Consider the following 13,842-nt stretch of genomic DNA (forward strand, 5'->3'; position numbering starts at 1 on the left):
TAGATGAGATTGGGCTCGACCCCCTCCCCCTTCATCATCTCACGTAATTTATGGACGCCCCCTAATGAGGTAATAATGCGCGCAGGGCAGCCCAAGCGCTAGCGGCCGTGTGCGCACGCGCTGAAGCGGACGCGTTAAATGCGTGGGCGACGCAGATCGAAGCGGCCATAGAGAAGCCACTTAGAGACTACAAGCACTTCGTGGACGCCTGCTTCGGACCATTCTCCGTCCAAATTGCCAAGGTAATTATAGTATTAATGAATATTAAAATAAGTGTTAAATTTTTTCATGCTTTTAATTTAAGCTGGATAGAGGACACATACACACACACCGTTGTTTTTGATTGTAATACGACATCTCCTTTCCAAAGTTAGTTATAATGTACCATACCAGCACTCTCGAAAAGGTAACCGTAAGGTTCTCAGTGTCCCGTTTAGCCGTTCCAAGCTTATGCATTAAGCAATTCAAATGTTTTCAATTAATTAAAGCGCTTGGATTATATTGACCTATTCTGCTCTGACGTGCAATCAGCTAAAATAATTTTGGCTTTAATAAACTATTGTATATAATATTGTTTGTAAATTTTAAATCTCCCAAATGTATAAATCTAAGCTTAAGTGTGAAGCATTGTAATTTTAATTGATTTTCTTTCCCCCTCCCTCTTTTAATATAAACATCGCCTGCGGAAGGAGATCATCGACATACAAGATCGAGGCAAAATACCAGAGGTACCCAAATTCCCCACTTACCATTAACCCCCTGTTTATTCCACCTACTTACTAACCTACCTGCCATACCCCCTCCTAACAAATTTCTATCCTAGCCACATTGTCTCCCCACGAAACCTCCCCCCCCATCTAGTATGGGGTTTGTTAGGATATTTTCGTTACGGAATTTCTGGATTCGGTCTCCACGCTCAAGGCTCGCGATAGAAGCTATGTAATAGCTTAATAAAATAAATAATGTTGATTTTCAATCGCTTTTATTTCAGACAGGAGCATACCTGCAGTTAGAGAAGGAATGCAGCTCACTGGTCGGATCAGCGCGGGAGAAGCTTGCCACGAGGAGGCGGGATCTCGCGCTGCCGCTCAGTGATGCTGCGCGGGCCAGGGTCAGGATGCCGGCTCACGAGCTCACGGTGCGTTGACGATTATCAAATTCAAATTCAAATATTTTTATTCAAAATAGGATTTAAAATCACTTATTGAACGTCAAAATCTACCACCCATTCAAAAGAGACTGCCTCAGACCTGAGAAGAATGGGCGCAAGAAACTCAGCGGGCTTTTTTTTTTAATATAAAATATGGATTACAATGTAATATCGTACAATAAACATTTATAATTAAAGAGCCTGAGGGTGTTCGCTTTATTCCCAGTCCGTGGTGTCATTAAGAAAATCGTTTATGCTATAATAACCTTTCCCACACAAACGTTTTTTAACAATTCTTTTAAATTTCGTAACACATTTGTTTTGTACATTTTCTGGGATCATATTGTAGAAGCATATACATCGCCCAACAAAAAACTTACTAACTCGACCCAACCAAGTTATAGGCATAACAAGTTTATGTTTGTTCCCCATATTAACATTATGAATGTCACAGTTTCTAGAAAATTCCTTAATGTGCTTATGAACATACAAAACATTATCGAAAATGTATTGAGAAGCAACAGTCAAAATGTCTATTTCTTTAAATTTTTCTCTTAATGATCTTATATCTTGAAACACTAGATGCCTATCCTTTCTCTTATTTATTAATACGGCTTTACTCATCGTTTATCGGTGTGGGTACCGACTAGTTTCGGACCATTCGGAGGTCCTTCATCAGGGTGAGTGTAGTGGGTTCGCGATAACGTCCCGTCTCTTACTGCGGACTTGGGCTCGTAGTGCGCGGCCGGACAGGGCGCGAGGTGCGCCGGTGGTAATGACGAACACGGTATCACTGTCACTATGTCACTATTGGTGTTTACGGATGCACAAAATGTCCGCCACCTGATCATCGGCACTATGGGTCTTATTGCGTGATGCGTTTAATAACACGGGTTTCCAAGTAAGCGGCAGATCCCAACCCTTGTCTCTATTAAAATTAGGTTGCCGGTTTCTATGGCTTCCAGCAGCTTGCGAGACACAAAGTTTTTATCGCGAGCCATTACTTTCACCCTATCGAACCTAATATAATGTTACGTGTTTAGGGCATGCCACTGCCAAGGTGTTGCTGTCTAATTTTCGTACACTGCGGATGTGCTCGGTTACGCCAGGGCTCTCCAGTGGGTCTCGACTACCTGACATACACAGACTACCAATCTGCTTTAGGGCCATAGGGAAAATTGTCCTAATGCTATATCTACGGCGTAACAGATGTCCAAATTGATCCGTTACCCGTCTCATGTATGGTAGATATGCGGCACCCGCTCCACATGCTGAAGTCGCTGTTTGATGGTCGTGTTTGCCAGTCGATAACACTGTCGTCAGTTGTAGCCATTGCCTTTGAACACTTGCCGCACGTGTGTCAATTCTGACTCAATAAATTGCGAATCGCACAAACGAAGGGTGCGATTAATGAGCCTAAGTCCGAAGAAAGAGACGGGTCTTTATATCTAATTCAAATTCAAATATTTTTATTCAAAATAGGATGTGACATCACTTATTGAAAGTCAAAAAACTACCACCCATTCCAAAATGAATGCCTCAGACCTGAGAAGAATGGGCGCAACAAACTCAGCGGGCTTTTTTTTTCATCGAATAAATATGTTTACAAAGTAATATTGTACAATTAAACTTATTATTTAATAGCCTGAGGGCGGTCACTCCATTCCCAATCTGTGGTATCATTAAGAAAGTCATTTATGTTATAGTAACCTTTACCACACAAACGTTTTTTAACTTTATCGCGAACCTACTACACTCACCCTGATGAAGGACCTCTGAATGTTCCGAAACTAGTCAGTACCCACACCGATAAAACGTGAGTAAAGCCGTATTAATAAATAAGTAAATAATGTCTCACAATAGTTTTAATAGCCTATCCTTTCACCTAAAAAATGACCCGCTGAGTTACTTACGCCCGTTTCATCTCAGTATTCTCTGTCCTTTTGAATGTGTAGTAGATTTTTTGATGTTCAAAAAGTGATTTAAATTCAGTGAACGAGTATAAAACATGGAAGCAGTCCTGTCATACTATATACTCGTACCGTTGATACAATTTTGTTTGTTCGGGATCAAGCACAAATACGAACACTCACCGTTACTGTGTTACTAACCACTTTATTTACACTCAAGTACACTGTATATACAGGGTCTGTCGTAAATAATGGATAATCCGATAAGTGGAGGTAACCCCGATGTCAGGCTACAATAAAATCTAGTTTTTACGTCAGTTTTACCAACAGTGTAAAAATGATGTATACTTTTAGTTTTTTTCAAAATTTTTGCTCCTTTGATCATTCAATCGGTTGCCATTTCTTTAAAATTAGGTATTATTGTGTATTTTTTTTGGCATCGTACTCCTAAAGACTTGTTTTATTAAATTTAATTACATTTATAGCCGTTGGTATCGTAAATTATTATTAAAACTAACATTTTAAGTAATTTTTTTCCGTTTTTTTGTAATTACTTGTAGTTTTGACCCTTGATTGTGAAAAAAAAAGTATGATGCTATAGCTGCCCATTATCTTAAAAACATGGCTAGTATGTGTAGATTCTAAATAGGTATGATAGTGGGTACCTTAGCAAATAATATTAGCTCCAGGAGCAAAAGAACTAAGCTAGGTCGGGATTTCCATTTCTCAAGTAATGTCATAATTTTCGTGATTTAAGCTATAACACACCAAGACATGATTTTATTCCATTAAGAATGCAATTTTAATCTAAATAGTATCTAATCATCTGTTAATTTGCATTCGTAAAAATACATGCGACTGTGTGTAACCAGTTACTACAAGTTTATTCCCAATTCAAAGGGATCTGCAGGTAAAAAAAACAACAAAGACGGTTATACAAAGGCCTATAAAAAAAACAAGGTTATTTCTGGTCAAAACATTTATTGCTTCGATTACACTTAATGTTCAAAATGTCCTCCGCGTGCAGCAATGCCTAATGAAGGATCTTTTAATCCGGCGTCCATGGTCAGCTTCTTCAATTTTACGAGCCGCTTCTTGAATACGCGCTCGCAACTCTTCTATTGTATTTATATCTCGGCTGTATACTTTCTCTTTCATACAACCCCAGTAAAAGAAGTCCAATGGGTTTAGGTCAAGCGATCGTGGTGGCCATAAAATTGGACCCAAACGCCCTATCCACCGACCGGGGTACTCAATGTTTGAATGGTTCCGCACAGAAACAGCGTAATGCGCAGGACATCCATCATTCTGTAACCACATCATGTTTCGAGTCTCGAGTGGCACATCTCGCAGTAACCCGGGTAACGTACTTTCTAGAAAATTTAAGTAGATTTCCGCGTTTATTGTCGCTGGCAACTCATAAGGACCTATGATTTGCCCACCAATAATACCAGTCCATAAATTAATTTTAAATCGATACTGCGATCTGTCAGCGCGTATCAGTCTGGGGTTTCGTAGCTGCCAGCTGTGTTAGTTATGGAGATTCAAAAATCCATCTTTTCGGCACGTTGACTCGTCACTCCATAAAATTTTGGTAAAGAAATTTGGATTTTCTCTAATTTTTAATCTCCAAACTCCAAGTACTGTAAATGCTAAAATTCTGGTGGGTCTTCCGCGTAGGTCCTTACGGGCCTCGGGGTAACTGTTCGGGGCGATGGCCCCTTTCAGTAGTATAAACGCCGCCTGCAACTACAGACGGGGCACTGGGTGGGACCGGTTGGTCCGTGGTGTCATGTCCGGTGGTATCTTGCTACAGTGCGATCAAGCCCGCGTAGTGTCGCGAGCGATCTGCGGACTGCAGCCGGTTTGTAGGTCCGTGGTTAGCTTGCGCCCGCCGCTCAGCGAGGTCGAGCCCGCCGATAGTGTACCGGTGAGCGCCCATCAGTCAGCGGCGAGGAAGCAGTCGTGTCTTAGGAGACTAGGTCACGTGGTAGTCCTCTTCTGTCCGGCGGTCGTCGATGGTATGGCGCGATGCCACGCAAATGCTGGGATCGCGCTCCATCGGCGCGCGCGAACATAGAGGTGCTCAGGCGACGAACGAAGTCGTCCAGGCTCTCCATGCGCAGGTCTCTGGAGATGACCTGATTTCGTACGAAGCGTGGTGCTCCGGAGATGGTGCGGAGCATACTTATGTATGTTTATATGTATTTATGTATGTTTAAGTAAGTATATTGTATTAAATATATCATTGTCTTGTAACCCATAACACAGGCTATATATGCTTTACTTGGGGCAACATAATTTGTGTAATAAGTGTGTCTATATTATTATATTTATAATAAAGGAAATGGATTTTGGAACTTTATATTATATTAGCTAGATAAGTGTACACCTTCAACAAAAGCGCGTACACTTTACTTAAAGGCCTTGCCAGCCTTCTGTGTTTTCTCTAGTGCTACAGGAGAATATGGGCGGCGGTGATCTTATCATCATCTCCCATAAAAAAAATTTGTCCCTAAATCATTTTTGAATAAGTATAGTATTTCCTTTGATTAACGCACGAGTATGTAGGGTACTTAAACGTGAAAAGTGATTCCACTACCCTTGGGATAATGATCCGTATGTATCATACACCATTTAATCAACACCATTTGACTTCAAATCAAGTTTATTTTTTACCTCCTGAGAAAATTAGAAAGATATAAAAATTCTTATTTAATTTATTTCTGAACGACGGGGGATACATCAGAGGAAAAACAAAATTGATGTTTCTATTGCTTTTAAACCTTCTCTGGATTTCCACAAATATTTCAAGACCAAAATTAGCCAAGTCGGTCCATCCATTTTCGAGCGAGATTAACGAACAGCAATACATTTATATGTATATATAGATTGCGTATCTTTGTAACAGAAAGCAATCCAAGCGTCTGCAGTGGAGTTGTCCCGAATGCTCGCCTCAGAGGCTCGCGGCGAGGAGTGGTGGTCCGCGCGAGGGCTGGAGTTGGCTGACTGGCATGCGCTTGCTGCCAACACCCTGGTCGAGGTATTTAAGGGCCGAACTTGTCTCAGAAATCAGAATATACACTTTTAGTAATAAATTTCATTGCAAAGATTGATCCTTATTAGCAACAGAGTCCATTGGTCCAATAATACAGGATGTAATTTATTTGAAAAAATCATCCGAGTCGATTTACGTCAAAAGTTTAAGAAATTTTAATAAACTAAATATGCTGTTATTGTTTTCTTATAAATCGAGAGCATGACTCCTTCCGCGACTTTGCTCTAAGTCTCGTAGTTTCCGACTTGGCCATCACCGCCCTTCTCAAAAAACCACCCTGTATATATCTACTAGGAGATCACTGACATACACAGGAGAATTATATATGGACTGTTTTGAGAATCTAAAATATCATTAAAATCGGTCCAGCCATTTAGGAGGTAGTTCAATTGTGGATCTAAACCATCCTCGAATCCACTTGAACACACACGGAAAATTTCATTCAAATCAGTTCAGCCGGTTAGGAGGAGTTCACTGTCAACACATGTACAGAAGAATATATATACATATACAATTACAAACCCTGTCATTTACGGCCGTTCCCAATATTCAGTCTATCCCCGGTTGTGGCCTACTTGAGATGAAAATCGTAACTATCGTTGAATTTTCTGTCCCAATAAACTTGTCGAAAGCAACTCACGTCACGCTGTCTGTCAATGGGACGACGTATAGCTTACCAGCGATAGAAGTTTGTATGAAAATTGCAATTCACGCGTCACAATATAAGACGATTAGATTGCGGTTTTATTGGGACAGTTTCAGATTATTGACAGCTAATTCCTGACAGTAGAAGAATGTAATTTATCTCTATCTATAGATAGTATATTGGGAACGACCGTTTAGTGTCCATATCGTGAGGAAAATAGGAAAAGTATTTTTTTTTATGGAATAGGAGGACAAACGAGCGTACGGGGCACCTGGTGTTAAGTGATCACCGCCGCCCACATTCTCTTGCAACACCAGAGGAATCCCAAGAGCGTTGCCGGCCTTTAAGGAAGGTGTACGCGCTTTTTTTGAAGGTACCCATGTCGTATCGTCCCGGAAACACCGCACAAGGAAGCTCATTCCACAGCTTCGTAGTACGAGGAAGAAGGCTCCTTGAAAACCGCACTGTGGAGGACCGCCACACATCCAGATGGTGATCCTAACTTGTGGCGTGTCTTGCGAAGGTGGAATTCAGCGGCAGGAATAAGGTTAAATAGCTCTTCGGAACACTCCCCGTGATAAATGCGGTAGAAGACACACAATGAAGCGACGTCTCTATGCAACGCCAAGTGACCCAGCCGTTCACAGAGCGCTAGGTCCCCGACAATTCGAGCTGCTCTGCGTTGCACGCGGTCAAATGGATCGAGCTGATACTGGGGTGCGCCAGACCAGAGATGACAGCAATACTCCACGGCCGGACCTGCGCTTTGACAGCGCTAGAATGTGGGCCGGCTTGAAGTATTGCTGTGCTCTATTTAGGACGCCCAGTTTCTTTGAAGCCAATTTGGCTTTGCCCTCCAGATATCCACGGAATTGGCAATCGCTCGAAATTTCGAGAACCAGTATTCCGATACTAGGCGAGGCTTTAAGGGAATTGTTGTCGAAGAGCGGAGATACGGCAAATGGGGTTTTTAAAGCATGTTTGATTTTGTCTTTAAATGATTTTTTCTCTGTAGGCTTTTGATGCAGAGATACTTGTAGCGCTAGAAGAGGGCGAGGCCCGCTTGCCGCTGGAGGCGGGGCCCGGCGCCGCGACCTGGGCGGAGCGATGTGAGCGGGAACTGGCGCCGCCCGACGTGCTCGCGGAGAGGGACGACTGGCGCGGGAACAGGGCGGCGGGTACGTGCGAGGACAGCAGGCTCACTCCGCAACAGTTATTTATGCAACTGTTGTGTAATAAGGGGTATTAAAACACGAATGTGGGTTTATAAGTGGGATAATAGTACCACATGAGTGTTTTAATACCTAATTATCAACAGACCACACTTTATCTACAAACCCATAATATGAATCCTCTAAAAGATTCTGAAATAGTTAGCTTACTGCTAACATTAAAACAGCCAGTCCTAGTAGTAACCTTATATCATCCATTACTACAATTAATAAACTAAGTACTTATTAATGAAATAATTAATTATTTTCTTCTTTTGCAGCGATTCAAATGAATCGCTCATTTTTTGTAAACAAAACAATAAAAATATCGAAGAAAAATGGCGGGGATTCGAATAACCTACTTTTTTTACGGCGTGCGACGTTCTGGTAGTGTGGAACGCGCGTAAACGAAAATGTTCTTTTTTTGAAATTCATACAGATACCACGCATCGACGACGACGCAATAAGAATGTGGCTGTCTGTTAAAACTCTTTGAGCATGAAGGGATGGAAAAAAAATGGGAGTGTTGTTATGAAATTCAATACAACATTACAACACTCGTTTGGATGATGTAATGATTATTAGAACATTGTGTGTTTTAATGTTGGCAATAAGCTAACTGTTTCAGAATCTTTTAAAAGAGGATTTAAAGCATGGATGTCGATAAAATCAATTAAAGAAATAGGGACTTTTGCGGTCATACAATCAGCTGCAGTTCTGATCGCACAGCGCTAACCTACTTTTTTATTCATCTAATACTTGCATTTCTTTCTATCGCGTGGCTCTAGCCTCTTCTGACGACATTAGGGTTGTCTTTTTCACCTAAAACTGTACCTAACTAGTATAAGGTCATCTTATAAAAATAGATCAGTTTTTTTTATTTCGGCTCTTGGTTTAATTACAAAAAACGAAATACAGTCATTTAATCTACTTAGTTTAGGTTATAAATAGGTGATTATCATGAATGGTAATTTCATGACAATAATAGTCACTTTAAATAAGATTGTTTCAGCGTCTTTAGGAAGCTTAAAAAATTTAAATTTGTATTGGAATGATCTTTTTTTATGTTTCTCCATTTTTAAAACATCGGTGTGATCGGTGAAGTAGGTCACGAACAAAGTTCGCGCGTGCGTCACACTCGTGAGTCCTTAATGGACAGCCACACCATAATTGCCGCCACGCGTACATACGATTTCGATATCTACACGGGGAGTGAGATAGGCCTGCTATAAATCTATATTAATTACATCATACTTGAAGATAAAACATTGTTCGCACCGATTACTTTAAATGTCTGATCTTAAGCGTGGCGACGCTCCACCTGGTGTGAACAATGGGAACCACTTCGCGGCAGTTATATTATAACATTCCTTATGGAATGTTCAGTCTTCGCTTGAAATATTAATAGAAGTTTACATTAATCTTTGATTTTAATTCAGATAAGAAACTTAACTGTACGCTATTACTTTGTAACCGTATTTTTTATATAGAGAAGCCCGCTGAGTTTGTTGCGCTCGCTCTTCTCAGGTCTGAAGTATACTTTTTGGCATTGGCAGTAGTTTTTAACTTTCAATAAGTGATATCATATCCTATTTTTAATAAAAAAAAATAATTTCAATACACTTGCCGACGTAGCCTTTTTGAGGATGTTTTCTGTTATGGCGTATAACCCCGACTGTGTTATGTCTTGAAATAATACCACATAATTTCGTAGATATTATTTATTTACTGCAAAACACACGCGTTACTTTCAAACCGTCACCGGAAGAGAGAGCACAGATTATACATCATATAAATCATAAACATTTATTATTTACTTATTTTGCAATCGTTGTACTGTGAGCTCTTTTTCCATAGGACGATTTTAATTTATTTCTCGCAGTTTGATTATGCTTTGTTTGTGTTCCTTTATAATTGGGGTGTCACTTAAATAGTTATATCTATGTTAGTTATTAAGGAATTATATTGGTGTTCGCCCTGTTGGAGCAATAAATAAATAAATAGACTGTTTGGGCTCTTCAATGCCTTCTATATAATAATTAATAACCAACTTGTCACAATTTAAAGGGCTAGTTAAAAAAAGAGCATGTACTGATAAACTGCATATTAAAGATTCGTCCGTAATACAAGGTGCCATGCGGCTAAGACAGGAGTTCCCCGCACGTCCGCCAAACTTGCAAGCGCCATAGAGTATATAGTCTGTTATTGACACAAGAGTAACTATTTGTTATTAACTTATTTGTTCTCCGAACATAGACATGACAGACTGGAAAACGGAGGCAATGTGTTCCAAATTGACAGATTTGCCAAGTACGATGAACTGTCCCTAGATTTCACAGCCAGCGTCAGAGTGTAAAGTAAAGTAAAGTATGCATTTACTCATGGCAACACAAAACATATATACATAGTAAAATTAACAAATAAAAAATACGGCGTCATGAAAAGGACACCTACTCAGTATTTTTGGAAATGATTTCCAACACTGATTTTCAGTAGGTAGCCTACAAAGTCGACCTGTTGACAGTAACTGTAGACAACACGGTTCCTTTTGTTTGTTTAAAAGTGACCATCCAAAAATAATAGAAAAAGAAAAGAAACTCAAAGATTGAATTGGAATGCGAGTTTAAAAATTATTTTATTTTATTAAATAGGATATTGTTTGATTTTTTTTATTTTATTATTTTATTTATTCATGCTGTTTATTTTTGATTTTATGCCTTTGAACACTTTTGTTTCTCTGATAGAAAAGATTTGTCGACGTGTTGCAGGCATGTGGAGCGAGTGGGGCGGCAGCGCCTTGCCGCGAGTGTCGGCGCCCGCACTCGATGCGTCCGCGTTCAACCCGCGGGCGACACACCTGCCGCCCGTGCCGCACCCGGCGCTCGTCGCACTCGTGCTGCACAATAGGTGCGTATTACTTATTTACGCATCTGTTGTGTAATAAGTGGTATTATATCACGAATGTGGGTTTATAATAGTATCACATGAGTGTTTCAATACCTAATTATCTACAGACCACACTTTATCTACAACCCATAATATCAATCCTCTATAAAATATTCTGAAACAGTTAGCTTACTGCTAACATTAAAACAGCCAGTCCTAGTAGTAACTTAATACAAATAAACTAAGTATTTATTACATAATGAAGGAATTATCTATTTTAGTAGTAATTCACATTTTGTATAGTGCAATTATTAAAATTCACTTGAATATTATGTTCGTTTGCAGCGTTTAAAAAACTTCGCTTATTTTTTGTAAACAAACCAAGAAAAATAGCAGGGATTCGAATAACCTACTTTTTTTTACGGCGCGCAATGTTCTGGTAGTGTGAAACACGCATAAACGAAAATGTTCTTTTTTTGAAATTCATACAGATACCACGCATCGAGCAATAAGAATGTGGGTGTCTGTTGAAACTCTTTGCGCATGAAGGGATCGAAAAAAAACAAAGGAGTGTTGTTATGAAATTCAGTACAACATTACAACACTCGTTTGGATGATGTAATGGTTATTAGGACATTGGGTGTTTTAATGTTGGCAATAAGCCAACTGTTGCAGAATCTTTAATAGAGGATTTAAGGCATGGGTGTAGATAAACTTACTTTAATCTAATATAATTATATTGACGCACTTTAACACAAATTATCTTGCCCCAAAGTAGTACACTTTTACAGAGTGACTTTGGGTACAAGACAACGATATATTTAATACAATATACATACTTAAACATTCATAAATACATATAAACATCCATGACGACGAAACAAACATTTATATTCATCATATACCGGGATTCGAACCCGAAACCTCTAGTTCAGTCGGCAGGGTCACTATCCAATGGGCTATATAGGTCGTCTTTGGCGGCTTAGTGAACACTTTGTTTTAAAGTAATACCTCTCACTTCCCATTTATTTATAATTAATCCCAGAAGTGAGGGATATCACTTTAAAATAACAAATTGTTTACATTTGAAAAAGCGACATCTCAGGTCAACTTCCAAAAATGCAATTAAATTTTGGGGTTGCAACCTGAGAGTTGAACAAGATATAACAAAATTGACTGTTTTGCTAACTTGTTTTATTAACGTGTTTTGTTAAAAAATTGGCGAATTAAAAATTTGAGTGGCACTACAACTGCGCTCGTCACCTTGAGACATAAGATGTTAAGTCTCATTTGCCCAGTAATTTCACTACCTACGGCGCCCTTCATACCGAAACACAATTATGCTTACACATTACTGCTTCACGTCAGAAATAGGCGCCGTTGTGGTACCCATAATCTAACCGGCATCCTGTGCAAAGGAGTAAACAGGAGCAACATTGGAATAATAATAATAGTAATATATATAATAAATTTCTATTTATTTTTTCTACATACAAAGATCTTAAAGCTGAAACAGTACAAGGAATGTTACATTTTTAAGAGCTGGTATTTTGTGAGAATCTGGTGTCTGAAGTAGTTTGACCTTGTATTACAGATCACCTATGTAGGGGACATATAAGGATCACAATTATTAAAATATGTTGCTAGAGAAGCATTAAAAATAACAATAGATAACTTTAAACTTGTAAATTCCTAGCATTATAATGTGCGTTTGTATGTGTGAGTGCATTTACTTTCATCACATAATAATAATTATATTGACACACTTTAACACAAATTATCTTGCCTCCGACTAGGCATAGCCTATACCATGGGTGCAAGACAACGATATATTTAATACAATATACTTACTTAAACATACATAAGTACGTATAAACATCCATAACTGGGAAACAAACATTTATATCTATACATATAAATAAAATTGGAGTGTCTGTATATCATTTATGCACCAGCACTTGACAAGACCTCAAACAGGAGCATCCGCTCCCCAACCTGGCATCTTTATGCCCAGTGACAGACACATGATTAAAAGGGCAAATGATCCCAAAAATCAGACCCCAAGTGGCCTTTATGTGCCACCATAATACTGTGTTATACTGTAGTGTAGTTTTATGAAGATTAAGCTGTGCTCTTACACAACAGAGCCGTGTTGTTGTAATGACATAAATCTTTACCCCCTTATTCATAATAGTCTGCTAACTTAAAGCATTGCTAATTCGCACTCTGTCTTCTTCTATTGACCTAAGTCAGAATGAGAAAAAACACTCCTTAGCGGATGTTTAAAGTTAGCGGACCGTTATGAATAAGGGGTTTAAAATATAATTGAAGTGTGAACCCTGACAACTACGAGATATAATGAATGAATCGAGAAGTATAACAAAATTTGTGTGTATTGTTTTAGAGAGTCCGACAGCCCGGTGCCGCTCGAGTCTGACCTCTGTGCGGACATACTACGCAGTCTGGAAGACGCTCCCGACTGCGATGATAGACGAGGTATCTATTCGTATTCATTTCGGGCGCCATCTTGAATATGTGCAAGCACTCGAGGAGTCTTCCTTTACCAATGTTTGGTATTAAATCATTTATACGTCTAGATAGACTATAACAGCTGTGAAAACGTCGAATAAATTTTGAGTTTAGAGTTAACTAGTCAAAATAGATTTGAGCAATGCACGCACACTAAAACAAAGTGTCAAACAAATCGCGACTGTAAGACGTAGCTTGTCACGCACACTAAAGAATTAAATCTGGCCTGTTTTTATCGATTGTCTAACAGCAAAAGACTTTATCTAGACGTATAAATTATCTAAGTATCCACTTTTTAACATAAGGCCTTGCAATAAGCATAGCCCAACCTTAAAGGCGGGCTGTGCATCTCTAAGACCTCTGGTATAGCAGATGTTCATAGCCAGCGGTTTTCATTTAACATCAGATGTAGTCTGGGCAAGAAATGGTTTTGAAAAATATAAACTTTCGCT

General features: G+C 39.2%; 2 protein-coding genes across 2 annotated transcripts in view; one reads left to right on the forward strand and one right to left on the reverse strand.

Moving 5' to 3' along the window:
- The window catches only part of LOC126969327 (uncharacterized), a 69,348-nt gene that overhangs the window by 34,424 nt on the left and 21,082 nt on the right, over positions 1 to 13,842 (forward strand). The window lies entirely within an intron of this gene.
- Positions 7,972 to 13,842, reverse strand: part of LOC126969482 (uncharacterized) — a 169,343-nt gene continuing 163,472 nt past the window's right edge. The window contains exon 7 of the transcript XR_007730405.1: positions 7,972 to 8,068. The gene's annotated coding sequence lies outside the window, so the exon portion shown is untranslated. The remainder of the gene's footprint in view (positions 8,069 to 13,842) is intronic.

Source organism: Leptidea sinapis, chromosome 18 (genome assembly GCF_905404315.1).
Source record: "Leptidea sinapis chromosome 18, ilLepSina1.1, whole genome shotgun sequence".
In the NCBI taxonomy this organism is placed as follows: domain Eukaryota; kingdom Metazoa; phylum Arthropoda; class Insecta; order Lepidoptera; family Pieridae; genus Leptidea; species Leptidea sinapis.